Source organism: Gouania willdenowi, chromosome 15, assembly GCF_900634775.1.
Source record: "Gouania willdenowi chromosome 15, fGouWil2.1, whole genome shotgun sequence".
Classification (NCBI taxonomy): Eukaryota; Metazoa; Chordata; class Actinopteri; order Blenniiformes; family Gobiesocidae; genus Gouania; species Gouania willdenowi.
This window is the reverse complement of record NC_041058.1, coordinates 15,100,586-15,113,679: the sequence shown is the minus strand read 5'-3', so window position 1 is coordinate 15,113,679 and position 13,094 is coordinate 15,100,586. Positions and strand designations below refer to the sequence as shown.

Sequence of the window (13,094 nt, the reverse complement as noted above, 5' to 3'; positions counted from 1 at the left end):
AGGTCATGTGACCTGGACAATGCCTGTAGAACTAATCACTTTATGACAGTCACGTGAAAACAGGCTCTGATATACTGAAGGGGCTGCTGCCGCGGCTCTACAGACAGTGAAGGACGGGAGAGTTGTTGCTTGAAGTTGCTTAAAAAGTTAGATTTTTTTCAAATTTGAGCGACAAGGTTGCGCTTGACCTCGTCGCTCAAATCACACAAGTCACGTCGCTTGAGCGGATGTAACTTGAGGTTGCGTCACTTACATTGATTTGAATGTACTCTAGTCGGTTCAGTCACTTCAGTCGCGTTTGGTGTGAACGCACCTTCAGGCATTTCGTGCAAGTAACAGATTCCTACTTACATAAAACTCACTTTACTTTTTTTTAATAGTGAGTCGATGATCTCTCTTTAGCCAACAGGTCAACTACTGTCTGCATACACAATCAAAAGACAAGGGAGGCTGGCCCGCCCGACTGTTTGTTGATTTTTGCGACAGTGCTGCGGCGCTTGTGGCCACTAGGGGTGCTTGACAAGGAAGTTACAGATCTAGCACCCCTAGTGGTCAAAAAAATATGCGGCGTTGCTTTGAGTTTCAACATGCAACACTTTGTTTCTCCTAATTTATGCAGTTGTTTTATTTTCATTACATTTCATAGAAAATCATCTTCCTTTTTTACAAATTTTAACTGATCGTGTAACATGTAACAATTATGTCAAATTCTGAAAATCCATTTTGCGTTTTTAAAATGTTTTATATATATCATATTATATATACAGTAACATAGCACTGACCGTACACTAATACTGCAGCACTTAAAAACATTAGTCACAATGTTTTAGTGAAATAAAACATTTAAAGATGATTAATTTAATACTAAAACTTTATCAGGTGCAGCAGTATATACTGTAACTCTACTAAGTAATAACTACATCTGTCATGTATTTCTCTTTGTGAGTTTGAATCCTGGAATGTAAATCAGATCTTAGCTGGAGCTCATTGGTGACTAGAGCTCCTGAGGGCACCTCACATGGTCCATGCGGGCTACTTGGGGCCCGTGGGCATCATGTTGGTGACCTCTGCGCTAGAGATTAATGGGCAGGGTTTGTTTTAATGCAGAGGCTGGTTCTTTGACTTTTTACCACACATTAATACGTTGGCCATTCTGCTTTTTACTGCTAATGCTAAATCTAACATCAGCATCGCTTAAGCTGTATCGCAGTGCTTTTTTAAATGTCCAAACACTCGCATGCACACACTCGCACACTAGAAATGTTTGCTCATGGAGTCTCTCCACACAGAGCTGTGTTATTCTGAACACTTGCCTGAAGGACTGGGAGCTTTCTGTGTTGTGTGATGGGAAGAACATTCTTTCCAGTAACAGGCCTGTCTGCTGGTTATGTTGTGAGTGTGGTCAGTGGGTAAAATGCTTTTAAGATTCTTATCTGGTGGTTAAACAGATAATTATTTACTTATATTGAGGTCCCCTTTTTACCCTAAAGGCCAGTCTGAAGAATGTTGGTGTAAATGTAGAGACAAGCTGCATGTTAATAGCAGCTATGTGAGTACATTGTCTATAGCTGGGAGCCTACTATTTACAATGCAGTGCAGAACACATCCAGTTTGACATAACTGAGCCTCTGCTGATATCTTCCTTATCAAGACCTTTGTCAGCTGTATTGATTTCAGAGGAAAAAAAACTATGTAAATCAATTCTTTGTACCTGAACTACAATATTTACCAGCCTAATCCTTCTGTCCAAAAAGGATTTTGTTAAACCTCAGATGTGAAAATGTGGATATTTTTCCTCCAATACAGTTGCCATGCATCTAGAGGGCTCTGCTGCATTAATTACCTCCCAATGCTTTGTAAAAAAAAGTCTCTGCTTTGATTAGTTTTGTGATAACCCCCCCAAGCAATTACATTTACAAGCTCAATCAGACCTCTTTGTTGTAATTATAAGATAAGAATGTTAAGCCTTTTTGAAGAAAGCACAGTGTTTATTGCTATTTGTTTACATATTGTGTAGAAACCTTGCTGCGCTGTGGAAAAGGACATTTAGAATTTTTGGACCACTTCATAAAATACCTTACCTAACACATTTTAAAGATATTGTTACACGTTTACCAATCAAAATTTTCCTAACAATATATAGATAGACAAAAACACAGGTTATTTATAGAAAGGAAAACACTAAGAATAACCACAGCTAAGCTGATTTTGTCATTTGAATTGTAGACATATCAGCTGAGAATTTAACTAATATCTATAATAGAACATATTTGTATTCTAATGTACTGCTGCAGAGGCATTGTTCTTTCTTTTACCTTTTTAAACCAGTTTGTCTAAGTTCACTGTAAACATGTGACACGCCTCATGTTTAAATGTCCTGAAGCAAAGTATTTGCACGAGACCAGCACTGAAGTGCAGAGAGCCCGTTTTAACAGTTGAGTTTAACAGATAAAGAGAACTCGCTGAATATCTGTTGATTAAAGAAGACTGACGCGCATGGTCTGTGTGATAATCTATAGTTTTTACTCACTCCTCAAAAAGATGTTACGTTCATGCTTTAAATTTACTGATAAAGTGGAAGGATGGGTGGGTTTAAATTCCTTCTATTTTGTGACTTAAATCAAAAAGCGATTAAAGCCTAAATGTTAATTTGATGTATTCTTATAAAAATATTAAATATTGGGCTGAGGTTTAGTTTTGTGCATGGCAGAGTTAGTTAAAGTCTAAATTAAAGTTGCGTTGTCGTCATGCCTCCATGCCTTCTCTGGAACTTCTTTTCTTTTCTTATTATTGCTGTATAATACCAGTCCAACACCAGTCCTTCAACTTCATTAATTGTCCTGTGTTTATTTGCATAGTTGTTATACTTAAAGGGCTGCACAGTTCTTGTTTCCCAAAATTAGATAAAAGGGAGGTCACTGGGATTACTCATGAAATACCACTAAGAAAAAGCACAGGACAATAGTGCTGGTTGATATGGACCAAAACTTATATCTCAATATTTTTTCTCAAAATGGTGATATACGATATAAACCTCAGTATTTTTTTTTAACTCAAAGTCTTAACAGAAAGACAGTTATGGGTTAAATTTGCTGATGTAAAATTCCATACAGCAACATTTTATTGTCGTATGTGCCGCTTTTGACTTTTTCTCCTATAATGGACAGCATGTGTGAGTGACTTTTGCTTGTTTAGGAGAAGGTCTGGGTTAGAAAGCACTCTGCAAAAGCATCGACTCTTAAAACGATTATATTAATTAACACAAAATAAGCTATAACATAAAAACATCATCATAGACAATATTGTAATTTCCTATATTTCCAATTACCCAGGCCTACAGGATAGCACAAGTAAATAGTTGCACCAGTTGCACATTGTGGAAATGCATCATCATTGCATGTTTGAAATCCTTTCATCGTTTATCATTGTTTTGTCTCTCACTTCTTTCTAATAAAATAAAACCTTTTCGTCAATCGCCGAGATTTGAGTCTGTTTCAATTCAAAGCAAAAGCTACTTCAATTTTCTAGACAGCAAGTGTGTTCAGATCCCATCTCTGTTCTTGCGAATAATCACATCACATATAATAAAATTCGGGCAGCAAATAAAAGATAGGGGTGCTGTGTAGGTATTATTTTGATTATTTCTGCATGCAGTGTGAGAAGTCCTGGTAAACGGAGAGGAAACCCACTAGTATTCAGACCACACTTGTGCCAATAAAATCATGTAGCTCCATTTGAAATTATGGTAAGTTAAAATAATGCCATGGTAATTTATTCCCAGTTTGTTATAGAAAAGGTTTTTTAATTACCTGTTTTCATTCTTATGTGGATATGTGTAGTTAAGAAAAGTGCACAACAGAAATAAAAAGATAGCCAACATGTGAAAGTTTCACTGTTTTATCAAAACCCATAAAAATAAAATGAAAGGATTTTTTTCTCTTTTTGTATCAGAAAGAGAAGAAGCAGAAAAGCCAGTTTTATCCACAGGTCGGCTTTGCATTTTACTGCCATTGTGTGTGGAACTGGTTCCTGGCACGGCTAACACAGCTATAGCATCTGCGCCATGATTGGAAAAAAGTCTGTCTTCTCTACACTGACTGGTATTTCTCAGCAGTGGCACCAGTTCAACATTCAGCCTTATTTGTAGCTGTTTACTTTTTATGGAGCATTTTCCTCTCATAAAGCGATTCAATGACAATGTGTCACATCCCCAGAAGGAGCAGCAATAAAAGCAAGACAATTTTAAATCGTTTTTCTTTTGTACCTGCCGTGTCAACGCTGAATGTATCTGCTTCAGTGAAATGTATGTGAAAATTGTAATTAGTAGCGCCTCACAATGGACTGCATTAGTGCAATGACTTGTGCTGTCATATCTGGGTTATATGGATTATTACAGTAGCGTCTCTCTGAAGCTGTTTTGTCAGCACAAAGTTCCTCAAAAAAAAAACACAGAACAGACTGTGTTCAAAATCACATACTAATGTACTACTCATACTAAGTCTGATATCAAATTAGAATGTAGTGTGTTCACATTAAGTAGTATGGAAAGATTGAGTACGCCAGAAGTACCTGGATGTATACTATATCAGGACATTTAAGTATGCACGGTGGGCACACTAGTCATACTCAACCTTCCCATGATGCTTTGCGAGTGGAATGTAAAATCGTCTTGGGTGCGGCTTTAAACTAAAAATCAAAAATCCCCTTTTCAAAACAAAAGCATCTCTTTTTGTCTTCTATTAGTTTTTAACACTTTAGTTAAAAAAGTTAGGGCTTTTGTTTTGAAGTTAACCAGAAGTTTCGTCAGTAGCACAATGCCGGGTGTCCGAAAGTCTCAGATGTCGGCATGAAATGTGTTTCTGTGAGTTTTATGGATCAAATGACCAAATGATGATTTTCTACTTAATCACTTACTCACTTAAAATGCTTTCAGCGCTTTGAAAGGTGGAGAATCAACTGAGATATTTAGCCTCAATATGTTTCAGGTTTTTGTTGTTGTAGGTTTGAAATGCATCTTGGGAAACTCAGTAGGAATGATCACCATCCTAACCATTCTTATAGTATTTAGTAGACAGTATATACTCATTGAGTTTGTAGTGTGTAGTACAGATTATGTCAAATTATTTCTCTAATAATGAATAAAGGTATCTACTCTGTCAAGCTTTGGTTTGCTTATTTTGCGTAAGCATTAACCCTGCGGTAAGGCACCACCTTAGGTACAGGCATTAGGTTATCGTCCTGTATAGTTGGGATTGATTGATGCACTGCAGAGTTTTCTGCCTGGTTGAACGTCAGAACTGAGGTCAGGCTCTCGTCTGTATCTGTGGTCTGATCCGACAGCAGGGCCACACAGGGGCCTTCTGGCAAACTGACTAACTACGGCGCTCAGCTGAGCAGAACGCTGCGAGACACCGCTGTGATTTACCTGGCACAGGAGCAGAGAGCAGGAGAGCTGCAGGACAACATGTCTGTCTTTGGCATAAATTGATCTCATTGGGCTAGTGTGAGCTAATGTTTTGATGGCCTTGTCTTTGTGTATGGATCACTTGTGGTGAGGCCTGGATGAGTGCTGGACAATGAAATGCATCTTGGACCCAAATTTCATGTCTCTTTTTGTTAGTTTGGAATTTCCCTGGAATGATTTTTAGTGTAGAGATGTCAGGTCTCCCCTCATAATTATTCATGTGAAGAGACAACAGGCTATTAGAAATAAAACTCAATACTGAACAGAAGCACACAACACAACAAGATGAAGAAACCCACTTAAAATGTCCACAATTTCATTTAAAGCACTGTTGATTAATGCACTTATCATTGTGCTTTTGATGAATCCTCTTTGTGTTACAGAGGTAGTGCATGAGAACATAGTGCATCTATGAAATAGGCTTCAATCAACATCTGCCTCATATCATCTTATTCTCCCCATCTCTTCTTCGACCTGTCTTTTCCTTTTTATTACAACACATCCATCCTTGCTCTATCATTATTTCTCTCTCATGCTTGTATTTTTGTCATCACCATTAATTTTAATTAAATTTAATTAAATTGATTCCACACATTGTGATTTATACTCAATACACTAACTTTAACTCTTTTGTATCTAAACTGTTGTGCACTGAAAGATTTTGTTGCACAAGCTCATCTTCCCAATACAACAAAACAAAGAAGTGTGAATGATCGGCTCTTTTCTGAGACTTGATCACTAAATGTTTCAGAATAACCTATAAAGTTACAACATATTTTATAGCCTTAAAGCTGCAGTATGTAGAATCATCCAGGGTTCCTGTGGATCCTTAAACAGTCTGAAAAGGCATTAAATTCATGAATCTAAAAATAAGGCCTTAGTTGTCATGAAAATATCTTCAATAAAATTTTCAAAAGTCTTAAATTTTAACACGAGTATGATTTTATAATTGTAAATATTCTCACATTTCAAGATAAATGGTAACATTAGTTTAAAAAAACATCGCGCAATCATGACAGTGGAACAAACTACAAAACAGTGACGTGGTTGCTGCAGGACTTTATGCAGATGCACATCATCTTTGTAGCAACTTTCAACATCATGTGGAAATGTAAACAAAGATTTTTCTCAATGGCTTTTATTTTTTGTTCAATAGATTTCTGGCTAGTTTTGTAGTATTTTAGTTTGTTTTCTTCAGTAGTGAATGCAGCGACTCCCAAAATTAGTACTTTAATACAAAATAGGCAATAAATATATGTATATCAATATTGTATTTTTCTGAATCACCAAAATGGAAAACTCGCTATATCTTGAATATCGATATATTGCCCACCCCTACTAGACACTGGAAAAAAATACTCTACTGTGAAGTTGGTCTTAAATTTAATTTCAAAAGACATTTTGAAACTGAAATGTAATCTCCTCACCGGTGTCTTTGTGAACACGCTTACTACACTTTTGCAATCAATGGTATGTGAATGCGCCTGACTTCAGTCAAGCAACCAATAGAAACGCCCAAAACTGCTTATGGAGCACACGTGTTTGGAGACAGATCTCTGATTGGCTGAAGTCCAGCGTCACACTCCTGGATTTCTAAATGTCTTTTACAGAACCAAGAGAAGGATAAGAGATTCACTGTCTACTCAGAACACTTTGGATCACAAAATGCTCAAAGATGATTATGAATTTTTGACCAAATGATGAAAAAAAACCAATAAAGAAACTTACATACTGCAGCTTTAAGCAGAGAGACAGCTATGCTGATGTTTACTTTTGTATTTATATACTAATTTAAGATTTTATTTATTTGTTTACCTGGTTTTTGGTTAAAAACCGACCTCTCATTTCTCAACCTTAGACGAGCTGTCACTCACTGCATCCCATTTATACTGAGCTATCATCCCCTTCCAGCTTAAATTGACCTCTATAACCGCTACCATGGCAACAGGCCAAAGTTGAAATGGGACCATGGGAGGTCTGAAATTGCTTTGAGTGCATCTGGATTTGCAGCATACAATTGTGTGGCTGTGAACTAGTTAACTGGCACACACACACACACCGGCACATAGGCACACACTTGCCATGTACAAGTGTGTGTGCACAAACATTGGTGTCCATAACTGAAAATGGGCTGATCTTGGATCCAAATAACTTTCTGATGGCTTGATTGACAGATTGGGTTTATCTTTGATAATCCTAAGAATATTCATGCTGTTGTGCTGAACTCAGTGTTCTCTTATATGTGTTGTCGAAGCGTAATCCTTGTTGTGTGCCCGACACACTCTCGCCCCCATTAGTGCAACCTTTGCTTCTAGCAAGGACCTTAGGTTTGAAACACAATCCTAATTAACTGTGGGCTTTGCAGACAGTTTAGTGCAGTTTTTTTCATTCGATGTAAAGTAATGAGCTCCTGGGTGCGGCAGCAGTCGAGCAGTGGAGACCCTTCTCTTTACTCTTGGTTTATCTGATATTTGGGTGCACCATGGCTTTAAGAAAAAATTCTTCTCGAAAATCAGTCCTACATTTAATTAGAGTTCAATGACAATTTTTTTATATATTTGATTTTCATAATGATGGCAGTCATTAATGTCTTCACAAATATCAGCTACTTTATCGGCTCGTTAGTTGAGCAGTGGCACACAGGTCCAACCTTTGCTACACCATGTTAATAGTCATAACTGTGTGACTCACAAATGCATAATTGCGCATACAGTGTTGATTTCTTGAGCTTGCTTCAAGGTAATATCTTAGTCAGGACTCAGGGCTCAAATGGTTCTGAGATTTATCAGATAAAAACATCTAGGCTTCATAGATCAAAAAATCAAAGATTGATTAATCAAATATAAGATGTAAAACGTTGAAATTGCCTCTCAAAAGTTTGTTTTGATCTCCAAACACTCCGTTTATTGAAATTGTCGGAAATGTTTGCGCATTGCATTGTGGAATGTGGAGTCCTGTAGATTGAAATAGTTTTTAAATTTCATTTTTCCTGTGATTGCTTGTGTTTGCAACAAAAATGCTGGCAAAGTGACTTCCAAACACATTTCTGTTTTCAGGGAAAGGCAAAACAATGGTAAATGTTTATTTTAGGGTTTAAACCGATCCAAATCTGGCTGAAAATGGAATGCCTCGCAAAGTGAGGCGATATGACAAGGAACAAACTAGAATAGAACACTTCTATGCATCTGTTTATAGGACTCCATATCTTACAATGCAGTGTGCAAACCTTTTCCAAAAATCTCATTGACAGACTGTTCACAGTGGAGATCGAAACCGACTTTTGAATGACAATTTAAACTTTTTAAATCTTTTTTGAGCAAATGATCTATCTCTATCAGCTTTAAATTGCATTTTCAGTTTTAATGATGCTGTAGTTCCATTTCATAATTTTTCGTGAGACGGCTCACAATGGGATGCACTCCCATCTGCAGCCCACAGAAGCATTTCTTAAAATCTGCCAATCCTGATTGGCTGGTGAAACGTGTCCGTCCGTGAGGGACACTCCCGCCTCCTATAAGAGAAGGATGCGGACGGGCACACATTCAAACTACTGTTCACAGACGGATCTTTTTTTAGCCTCCGTCAACTGATGCTGATAGGACTTGCTTTTTTGTGGACCTCACCAGGTCAAAAGAAGCCAGCGCTTGATTAGCGCTCGACGCAACTTCCGCGCGTTGGCACACCAGCCAATGGCTTGGCTCCAACGCTGCCCCCAACGTCCCTGACAATCCAGCGCGTGTTGACCCACCTCGCAGGCGCTCACACAGCCCAGCGGCGGCACCACACCATGGTCCTGAGCTTCCAGACGTCAGCTCACAGCTGTCGGCTTGAGCCCAACGCTGCTCCGGTGCACGTTGGTTCTCCTTGCGGGCATTCACACACCAGTGAACGGCCTGTCTCCACACTCGATGCCACACCACGGTGTTCAAGCTCCCAGGCAATAGCAGACCAGCTGGCTGCTCGGATCCAACAGTGCCCTCAACGTCCTTCGACGGTCCGGTGCACGTTGGCCCGCATCACGACTAGCACATCTGCTAGCTGCCACATGGTAGCATCAAGCTATGAGCTCTGAGGCACACCTGTGGCAATGATGGCTGGAATATGCCCGGCTGGCTGTCAACGTCCCTGGCTAATGTCGACACTGTGCACCGTTCACTACCAAGAGCTTCCGCAGCAGGCTAATGCGTCAAGCTAGCCTGTCTGAGCAGGACCCCTTCCTTCCCCCTCATGGCACTCCCGCCGCAGTGAGAGAAGAGGTGGGCATCCTGATGGTGGCACACGGTTCCAGCTGGGGCTCCCAGCCCGACCTGGCTGCTATCCCCTCTGACCTCCTTGTGTCAGTAGAGGATGAGGAAGATGATACGTTCATCACTCCGGCCTGGGCTGCGCAGGGGTTCGATTTTCCACCCGCACCCAGAGCGCCTGTTGCTGTGTGTGCGCGTGTGATTTCCACTATAGAGTGCTTGAACCCCCTTCAATAGATCTCTATGATTGCAAGTGGAGGGTATTTGGGGGATGGTGTCTCCAGTGCCTAATAAGAGTGATTTTGTCATTCCTTTAGGATCAGATTGACGAGCGCAAAGCCTTTTCCACTGTCAAAGTATATTTGGCTGGGAAAAAACTGGCGCACCCACTGATCTGCCGCTTTATGAAGGGAGTGCGCGGGGTCCTCTCCGTGTCTAGACCACTGGGACCACTATGGAATTTGGCTGTGGTCCTAGAGGGACTTAAATGTCCTCCTTTCGAACCACTGGGGGAGAAGGTCCTGAAGTTTACCTCTCAAAAGGCTGTTTTGTTACTGGCTCTGGCATCAGCTAAGGGGTCAGTGACATCTATGCACTCTCGATGCACCCTTCATGGGCTCACCTCTTCCCGGGCGATGTGAGGATGATTTTAAAGCCCAACCTGGTCTTTGTGCCAAAGGTGGTGGGCTCATCTTCTCCCATTGACCTGTTGGGCTTTTCTGCCTCACAAGGTGAGCAGTGACCTCATGTGCTGTGTCCGGTTCATTCGGTACGCACTTACATGGACTTAACAAGGAGCCTCAGGAGGAGCGATCAGCTGGGCTAATCCCAGTAAGTGGAAGCATGTTACTAAGCATTCGCTCATACAAGTTAGGGTTTGCGGCCGCCTGAGTGTCTGCGCGCACACTCGACTCGGGTTCTCGCCACATCCTGGGCTTTCTTCAGGGGAGTGTCTGTTCAGGACATTTGTGCGGCGGCGGGTTGGACCTCGCCTCACGTTTGTCCGCTGCTGGACGTTTCCGCTCTGTGCGTGGCACGGATGGTTTTACTGTCCTAATGTGTACAGACCTTTGCCCTGTGGGCTGGTCTTCGATAAGCATGTCTGCAATACGGGAGCTACCACATCCCATAGTGAGACATCTTACTCATATTACTCAGAACCGGGGTTATGTAAATAACCTAAAGTTTTCACTTTGTCACTGACATTCACACATTTCCTGATACTCCTTAAAGACTGTGTAAAGAAAAATTATGTTTTCCTTTAAACACATTAAATAGGTCATACATGTATTCCTTAAAACATGTACAAAGCCACTCAACCATTTATAATTTAATTGTGGAGCTAGGCTTCAAAAACTGTTTCCAATTTCTGTGTTCAGGATTTCATGGGTGAGTCAGAAATCAGGGCCGTGTTACATAACGGAGCCATCATTGGCATAAACCCAACCCTGCTGCTGAAGCACACCAAACTTCTGCGGCCTCCTGCGAGAGCAATTCGGCCCCTCGCCGAAAACAAACCACATATTCCGACTCAGGGTAATTAAAACGCGTCCGCTGGTGCCACATTTTCCATGAAATTAGCACGTTTATACTCTGATTTAGTTTTTTGCCTCTAGCGGGCACAGATTTGACTCTACCCACAAATGATATACATATTTCGATTCGGGTGGGGCAGACCTTTCCACCGATCTGAGCACTTTCAAATTGCTCTTCCCATAGACACAGTAAGGAGGTGGCGCCCTTCCCGTGAGTAGGCGTGGTTCCTGCACCTCTGACACGCCTCCAGCATCTCAGAACAGAGAGAAGTACTTGTTTTTCCATGATTTTGAGACTAATTTTTATATACTTAGCGATTTTTTTCATCTTTCAAATTTGGCTCAGTGGTCAATGACATGTTTCTGTGGTGTAGCAAACTCAAAACATAAATTTATTTCTGCTTTACACAGACTTTACGTTTTGATTGCTCTTTGCTTTATTAAAGCAACCCATATTCTGTAGTTGGAGGCCTTGGATTGATAGTGCAGATTTATAGCTGATAAAGGATAAAAAGATTAAATAACTTCACAAAAAGATTGAAGTGCATTACCCTTGAAATAAGTCCCCCTATACAGAGACAAATTTAAAAACCTTTTTTGATATTTTTTGGTCATTGTATACAACAGTGAAATAATACATTGTAAATGTGTAGAATGGGGCTTTTGTAGCTTTGAATGAAAAACTGATGAGTCATCCTTGCCGCAGCTTTTCATGAACACTGCCATCCTGACCTGCACATATGCTAAAGGCTGTGTTTTTTCCAACTAATGCGTGGTAAATTGTGCACTGAATCATCAAATATAAATGCTTTATTTTCTCCCCGGAGACTGTACTTTGTATTCTTTGGTGCTTCACATCAAAGAGGCAAAAGGAAAAAATAAAAATAAAACCTGTTGTGTGAATCAGCTGTCCCATCCAGGATTTAATAATTTCTTTGAAGGCAGACTTCTGTTGTTGAAGATTTGACCTTGTTCTGATAAAAACTCAGAGGTTCATCCACATCATTGTTTAGGAAGGACAAAAAACAGAAGCTCAACAGGTCAATTTCTACATTGCGTGAATTTCCTGAAGTATGTCTCTGATAATGGATAAGTGATTTTTTTTTTTTTTGATTTTTTTTTTTTTTTATATTTTCTGGTTTAAAAAAAAAAAAGAATAAAAGTGTGTGGTCGCTGAGCCTGTGTGCACCACACACCTGTCTAGCCTAGTGCTGAGAAACAGGTGAATAGTGGTGAGTGATAGTACAGATGTCTGTATTAGGTGAAATGGCCTGTTTGTCAAAGCCTTTGTGTAACTCTCCCAGACAGCCTCACATGGCTGCTGCTGTTGTTTTCCTTCCTCTGTCAGTCTACATCTGGTCAGAAATGACAGAAACTACAGTCAAATCATCATGTACATTTCTGTATTTAAGGCTGTGGTATATAAAATACACTTCCATTGTTGTTGATGCATTATACATTCTGGGAATCACCTACAGTATGTGGTGGTTGTTTATGACTGTGCTGGAGCCATTCTTCAAAAAAATTGCCAATAGAACTGGATTTTTTTTTTTTTAAACCTCATTAAAATATAAGAAATCCAACAAAAAAGCTTTAAGTGGAGGATTTTACATTCTGGGAAAGTTGTCAGTTCATTACAAGGTTAACACGCAGAGAGACTAGTGTGTGTATGTGTATAATGAATCAGGACCTGGATTCATATTCACACTCTTATAGCAGAGATTAAAGCAGTTTTTTTTTAACCTTGGGGTTGGGATCACATGTGGGGTCACCTGGAGTTTAAATGGGGTCCCCTAAAATGTCTAATACTTCATATAAATTAATAAATAGAATTACTGATAACATTTTTTT

At 39.8% G+C, this 13,094-nt stretch overlaps 1 protein-coding gene across 5 annotated transcripts in view; it reads left to right on the top strand.

The window, feature by feature from the left end:
• Positions 1-13,094, top strand: part of LOC114476833 (E3 ubiquitin-protein ligase MARCH8-like) — a 95,726-nt gene that overhangs the window by 16,713 nt on the left and 65,919 nt on the right. The gene's annotated exons all lie outside the window — the stretch shown is intronic.